Source organism: Lathyrus oleraceus, chromosome 6, assembly GCF_024323335.1.
Source record: "Lathyrus oleraceus cultivar Zhongwan6 chromosome 6, CAAS_Psat_ZW6_1.0, whole genome shotgun sequence".
NCBI classification, from domain to species: domain Eukaryota; kingdom Viridiplantae; phylum Streptophyta; class Magnoliopsida; order Fabales; family Fabaceae; genus Lathyrus; species Lathyrus oleraceus.
Genome location: NC_066584.1, coordinates 489,696,509 through 489,703,380, shown reverse-complemented (window position 1 = coordinate 489,703,380; position 6,872 = coordinate 489,696,509). Strand labels below are relative to the sequence as shown.

Sequence of the window (6,872 nt, the reverse complement as noted above, 5' to 3'; positions counted from 1 at the left end):
ACGTCATTAGCTTGACGATCGAAATTTATACACCTGTAGTTGGAATCGGTGGATCCATCAGAGTGTGGCTTGAGTAGTCTGTTGGGATGTCTCATCCTTCGTAGAGCTTCAGTCTTTGTCCATTTACAATGAATGGACTACAAGTTTCATTCTTGATTTCTACAGCTCCGGATCTCAGAATCTTAGATACTTTGAAAGGGCCAGTCCATCTTGAGCGCAGCTTCCCAGAGAAAAGTCGTAACCTAGATTTGAATAGGAGAACAGGGTCACCTATATTGAAATCTTTCTTCACTATTCTTTTGCCGTGCCAAGCTTCTATTCTCTCTTTGTATATTTTGGCATTCTCATAGACAGATTGCCTGAGTTCTTCCAGTTTGTGGGTGTCAAGGATACGTTTTTCACCAGCGGTCAGGTAATCCAAATTCAAAGTTTTAATGGCCCAATAGGCCTTATGCTCTAATTCAAAAGGTAAATGACAGGATTTTCCATAGACTAGTTGATAGGGAGTTTTTCCTATAGGGGTTTTGAAAGCGGTAATGTAGGCCTATAATGCTTCTTGAAGCTTCTGAGACCAGTCTCTTCTAGATATAGAAACAGTTTTTCTACAATTTGTTTTATCTTCCTATTGGATACTTCTACTTGGCCACTAGTTTGTGGGTGGTATGATGTTGCTACTCTATGCCTAACTCCATATTTTCTTAAAAGTTTATCAAATATCTCGATATAAAGTGTGATCCTCCATCGCTTATGACTAAACGGGGTGTTCCAAATCGGGGGAATATATAGTTCTTAAATAACTTAATCACCACCCTAGTATCGTTTGTGGGTGTAGCTATAGCTTCAATCCACTTAGACACGTAGTCCACAGCTACTAAGATATACTTGTTTCCTAAGGATGGTGGAAAAGGTCTCATGAAATCTATACCCCAAACGAAGAAGAGTTCTACTTCTTGAATGTTTCTTAGAGGCATTTCGTCACGCCTTGAAATATTTCCTATGCGTTGGCATCTATCACATTTGACGATGCAAGCATGGACATCGTGCCACATGGTAGGCCAGAATAGGCCAGCTTGAAGAATCTAGGCGTATGTCTTAGAGGTGCTCGCATGTCCACCATACGGTGTAGAGTGACAATGCTCAATTATACTTTTTACCTCCTCCTCTGGAACGCATCGGCGAAAATTACCGCCTTTACCCCTTTTGAAAAGGAGCAGTTTGTCCCAATAAAAGTTTCTCACATCGTTAAAGAACTTCTTCTTGCGGTGGTAGTCAAGATCAGGGGGTACGATATCAGCGGCTAGGTAATTAATAAAGTCTGCATACCATGGCACGTTACTTACTACTAGGGATTTTGGAAGTGCTCATGAAGGCCTAGGCTATCATCTTCAATGGTTTCTAGTCTAACTATTAGTCTATCATAGGCAAAATCATCATTTAGGGGTACTAAGTCTGGTTTCAGATGTTCTAGCCTAGAAAGGTGATCATCTACTACATTTTCAGTGCCTTTTTTATCTCTTATATCAAAATCAAACTCTTGTAGTAACAGAATCCATCAGAGTAACCTGGGCTTGGCATCTTTTTTACTTAATAGGTAACGAATGACAGCATGATCGGTTTAAACTATAATTTTGGCTCCTACTAGATAAGATCTGAATTTGTCTATAGCGAAAACTACAACGAGTAATTCCTTTTCAGTTGATGCGTAGTTGAGTTGGACATCATCTAGGGTTCTACTGGCATAATAAATCACATGTAATTTTTTATTTTTCCTTTGTCCTAGAACGGCTCCAACGGCATAATCACTAGCGTCGCACATTATCTTAAAAGGTTCTGACCAATCAGGGGGTTTCATAATAGGTGCTGATATTAACACTTGTTTTAAAATATTAAATGCTTCATTACATTTTCTATCGAAAATGAATCAGCATCTTTCATTAAAAGGCAAGTTAAAGGTTTAGTTATTTTTGAGAAGTCCTTGATAAAACGCCGGTAGAAACCAGCGTGTCCAAGAAAACTTCGAACTTCTCTGATAGTTTTGTGTGGTTTTAGATTCTCTATTACTTCTATTTTAGCTCTATCTACCTCTATACCTTTTTCGGAACCCTTTCTCCCAATTTAGTACAAGGTTCACCTCCACATATCTCTCCAGGATTTTCTCAAGGTTAGCAAGACAATTGTGGAAATCAAATCCGCAAACCGAGAAATCATCCATAAATACTTCCATGATACCATCTAGGTAATCTGCAAAGATTGACATCATGCGGCGTTGGAAAGTAACTCGGGCGTTACAGAGGCCGAATGGCATTCGTCTGTAGGCAAAAGTTCCATAAGGGCATGTAAAGGTAGTTTTTTCTTGATCTTCAGGGTGGATAGGGATTTGGAAGAATCCTGAGTATCCATCTAGATAGCAGAAGTAAGAGTGTCTGGTTAGAAGCTCCAACATCTGGTCTATAAATGGTAAAGGGAAATGATCCTTCCTCGTTGCCTTATTTAACTTTTTGTAGTCTATGCACATCCGTCATCCTCCTTCTATCCGTTTTGCTACATGTTCGCCTTTATCGTTCTGTACGACTGTGATGCCTCCCTTTTTAGGTACTACATGCACAAGACTCACCCACTTACTATCCGAGATCTAATAAATTATACCTACCTCAAGTAACTTAAGAACTTCTTTTTTAACAACATCACTTATTATAGGGTTTATTCTTCTCTGATGTTCTCTAGAGGGCTTTGAATCTTCTTCGAGCGAAATCCGATGCATGCATACGGATGGGCTTATACCTTTCAGGTCATAGATGTTATATCCTAAGGCTGAGGGATACCTTCGTAAAACATCTAAGAGTTGGTTTGTTTCCTCTTGGCTCAAGGTAGCACTGACTATAACTGGACGACTCATCTCTTTATCGAGGAACTCAAATCTCAGGTTCTTAGACAGTTCCTTAAAATTCGTAAAGGTTATCATCGATGTAGGGTTTCCTAAAGTCATCATCTTCCAGTATGAGAGTTGATGGCAACTTAATTGTTTTCATGATTTCTTCTTGTTCTATTTCCCTAACGCACTCATCAATGATATCTAAGGCATAACATGCGTCTTGATAACGCGAAAACACATCAGATAATTGCCTTAATTTACACTCAGAAATCACATCATTTTGATTAATATCCCGATTATTGCGCAAGTATTCGTGTTGTTTTTGCAGGTATTTGAATCTCCATGCACTAAAGAGCAAAATGAAGAAAAGGAAGAAAAAGAAGAAGAAACAAGTGAAAAAGCACAGGAAAAACCAAAAGAACAGAAAATACAAATTTTGCTGCTGTGACGAACGCCACACATTCCTGACGCTCGTCACCACCCAGACTGTGACGACCGTCAAAGGCGCATGACGAGTGTCACACGGCCATAAACTGCGCTTTGAAGCAGTCAGCAGCAGGCACTCAAACGTGCCTAAATTTCCTCCAACAAACTTTTCCCACGGATTCCTCTCTCAAGAAAAAGTGTTCCTTGATTCTCTCAACTACCAAGACCCAATGGACACTATATAAAGGACTCAATTGGGAAAAATTGGTGACGCCTATTTTGATATTTTACGCTCTACAATTTAACTTTCAGTTTTCTAGCATTCAGCAATTTTTTCTTTCTTTCCAGCAACCTTGTTTCCGTTGCCTTATTGTATTCGCCATTCTTTTTTTATAGTTTCCCTTTTTCCAGTTAGTTTTCCAGTTAGCCATAATAGTAGTTTCCTACACTGGGGAACTACTACACTTTATTTTATTTTAGTAGTAATCTATATTGAAGAAGCAAAGCCTACCGACTTGTGGAGGACTGCTCAAGTGCTCCAAGAATCGCTATACTTTGTACTTCGATCTCCAGGTTTTTATTGAATTATTATTATTATTGCCCATTTATTGTTATAAGCATGTCTGCCGCAATGTTAATCTTTGTATGCCTTGTGTTTGCTTTATTCAATATGTCTAGCTAAACTACCGGTATCGGTATATTGCAACCTAATTTGATGGGATTTAATAATAACCGGTGAAAACCTTTTTTCTCAAATAACCTTTTAGGCTGAAGTTTTTAATCTAAATTTAATTAACTTTATCACAAAAGCGTGAAAAGCTATTTAATACAATTTTGCCACGAGAGTGGGAAATTAACTAAGGTAAGAACCAACAATTGCGAGAGCGTGAGGCTCGAGTTGGATAGTAAAAATTAGGCATTGGGTTTAAAACCAGCGAGAGCACTTTAAAAACAATTAGAACTTATTTATTTTCAAAAAGTAATTTTGACTTCAAATGGGACAGCGAGAGCGTACATTCTGGCTTAAAGTTATAGGCCAAATCAACAACCACGAGAGTGTGAGATAAAGTCTTTTAAATAAACATTTTCTACTGAGATATATTTGGCATTCAAACTATTCACCGGTAACTTATCGAATCCCTGACGATTAATGCGCTGCATATTGATCCCTTCCATTAATTCTTTATTAAAATCGAAAATTTCGCTTAGATTTACTTTATTACCCCCGAATTCTATTAATCAATTCCCTTAGCTAAACATAGTGACGTTAGCAACACTAGTTTGACCATAGGTCCCTGTGGGATCGATATCTTTTAAAACTAAAGCGACTAGACTGTGCACTTGCAGTCAAGTACCCGACATACTATATTTTATATATCGCCACGACAAGCATCAAGTTTTTGGCGCCGTTACCGGGGATCTGTTTTAGTCGAATAGTGCGATTTTTTTCGTTGCACGGTATAGACTAAGGTACAAAAAAAAACTAATCTTCTCTCCTTTTTTTTCCCTGATTATATGCTAAGTACTCGCTCACAAGGCGATAACTTAGCACCACCAATCCCTGAATTAGAACGTTTCCTTTACGTGAGACGCCGAATACACGAATATCAACAAAAATACGGTATTCCCGATATTTCCTATCCTCCTAAATCAGAAGAAAAACAAAACATGGCTGAAGAAGGACCCCATAATCGTCCTCTTAAATTCTACGCTACCCCATCTCAACAAGAACCTCACAACAGCATTGCTGCCCCCGCTATTAATCGAAACGATTTCAAGCTGAAACCCTCACTCTTATCAGCCGTCCAACAACATCAATTTGCTGGAAATCCAACAGAGGATCCTAATGAACACCTGACCAAGTTTGTGCAGTACGCCGATACTATAAAAGAGAATGGTGTATCTTAAGATGCGATAAGACTGCACCTTTTTCCTTTTCACTAAGAGACAAAGCTTGGGCTTGGTTGCAATCCTTTCCCTCCAACTCCGTTACAACATGGGAGGAGCTGAAGAACGCCTTCCTATCCAGATACTTTCTGGCGAGCAAAACTGCTATGTTGAGAGCTCAAATCAATGGATTCAGGCAAAAAGATGTGGAATCTCTCTACGAAGCATGGGAGAGATACAAGGACATGATGAGAATATGTCCACATCACGGTCTAGAAGACTGGGTTATCATTCACACGTTTAATAATGGGCTTCTGTATAACACAAGACTTACAATAGACGCTACCGCGGGCGGTGCACTTATGGATAAGCCATACACCGAAGCCTATCAACTCATTGAAAACATGGCCCAAAACCATTGCCAATGGTGAGGTGAACGAACTCAAGTGGAAAAGTCCCAGACTAAGGGTGGAAAGTACGAAATCAGTATCCTTAACCATGTTCGTGCAAAGGTAGATGCCCTTGTCCAAAAATTAGATAACTTGACCATACCACCCCTATCCACCGTGGCTGCTGTAACTCCAAACTGTGAGTTATGTGGAAACCCTGGACACACTGCACAAGAATGTCAAATACTAGCAGTAGTCCCAACAAATCAAGTGAACTACACACAACGAAATCCCTATTCAACCACTTATAACCCTTGTTGGAAAAACCATCCAAATTTCTCGTATAAGAATAACAATGCCCTCTATGCACCTGGCCAAGCACCAGTTGTTCCGCCTGGATATCAAAAGCCAGCTGATAATGATCCTAACATGCCTAGGAAGTCAAATCTCGAATTAATGATGGAGAGCTTCATAGCTACTCAAGCTCAAACGAACAAGGACTTCTTGAACCAGAACATACATACTAGCGAGCAACTTAAACAACTAGTGAATAAAGTAGACACCTTAGCCACCCATAATAAAATGCTTGAAACACAGATTTCACAAGTGGCTCAACATCAAGCGTCTACAGCCGCTCCATCTGAAACATTTCCTAGACAGCCGCAACCTAATCCAAAGGGACATGCAAATGTCGTTTTACTGAGGAGCGAAAAAGAAGTAGGTGGACCCATAGATCCAAGACTCCAAAACCCTGCCATGTACCAAAAACGAAATAAAACCTCAACTGAGCAGGTGAATGAACCAAAGGAACCAAAACCCTTATGTACCTCCACCTCCTTATAAACCACCAATTCCGCATCCTCAAAGACTCAAAAGTTCTAAAACTGCGAATCAGTTTAGGAAATTTGTTGAGCTTCTGAAGCAATTAAACATTACGATACCCTTTACAGAAGTCATCACACAAATGCCCTCCTACGCCAAATTTCTTAAGGAAATCTTATCCAATAAGAAAAAGATTGAGGATGACGAAACGGTTACACTTACTGCCGAGTGTAGCACCATAATCCAGAACAATATGCATCCCAAACTTAAAGACCCGGGTAGTTTCTCCATACCCTGCGTCATTGGAAAATTCGTCATAGACAAAGCTCTATGCGATCTAGGAGCCATCATTAGCTTAATGCCCCTAACCATTTGTAGAAGGCTCAGTATGGGAGAATTAAGACCGACAAAGATGTTCGTTCAACTAGCTGAACGCTCGATTAAATATACTGTCGGTATACTAGAAAATGTCCCAG

At 39.5% G+C, this 6,872-nt stretch overlaps 1 non-coding gene across 1 annotated transcript; it reads right to left on the bottom strand.

Annotated features, from left to right (window-relative positions):
- Positions 1-5,352: 5,352 nt before the first annotated feature.
- LOC127099694 (small nucleolar RNA R71) lies at positions 5,353-5,459 on the bottom strand. The gene has a single exon (XR_007794170.1). It is a non-coding gene; the product is annotated as a small nucleolar RNA R71 (small nucleolar RNA).
- Positions 5,460-6,872: the final 1,413 nt, after the last annotated feature.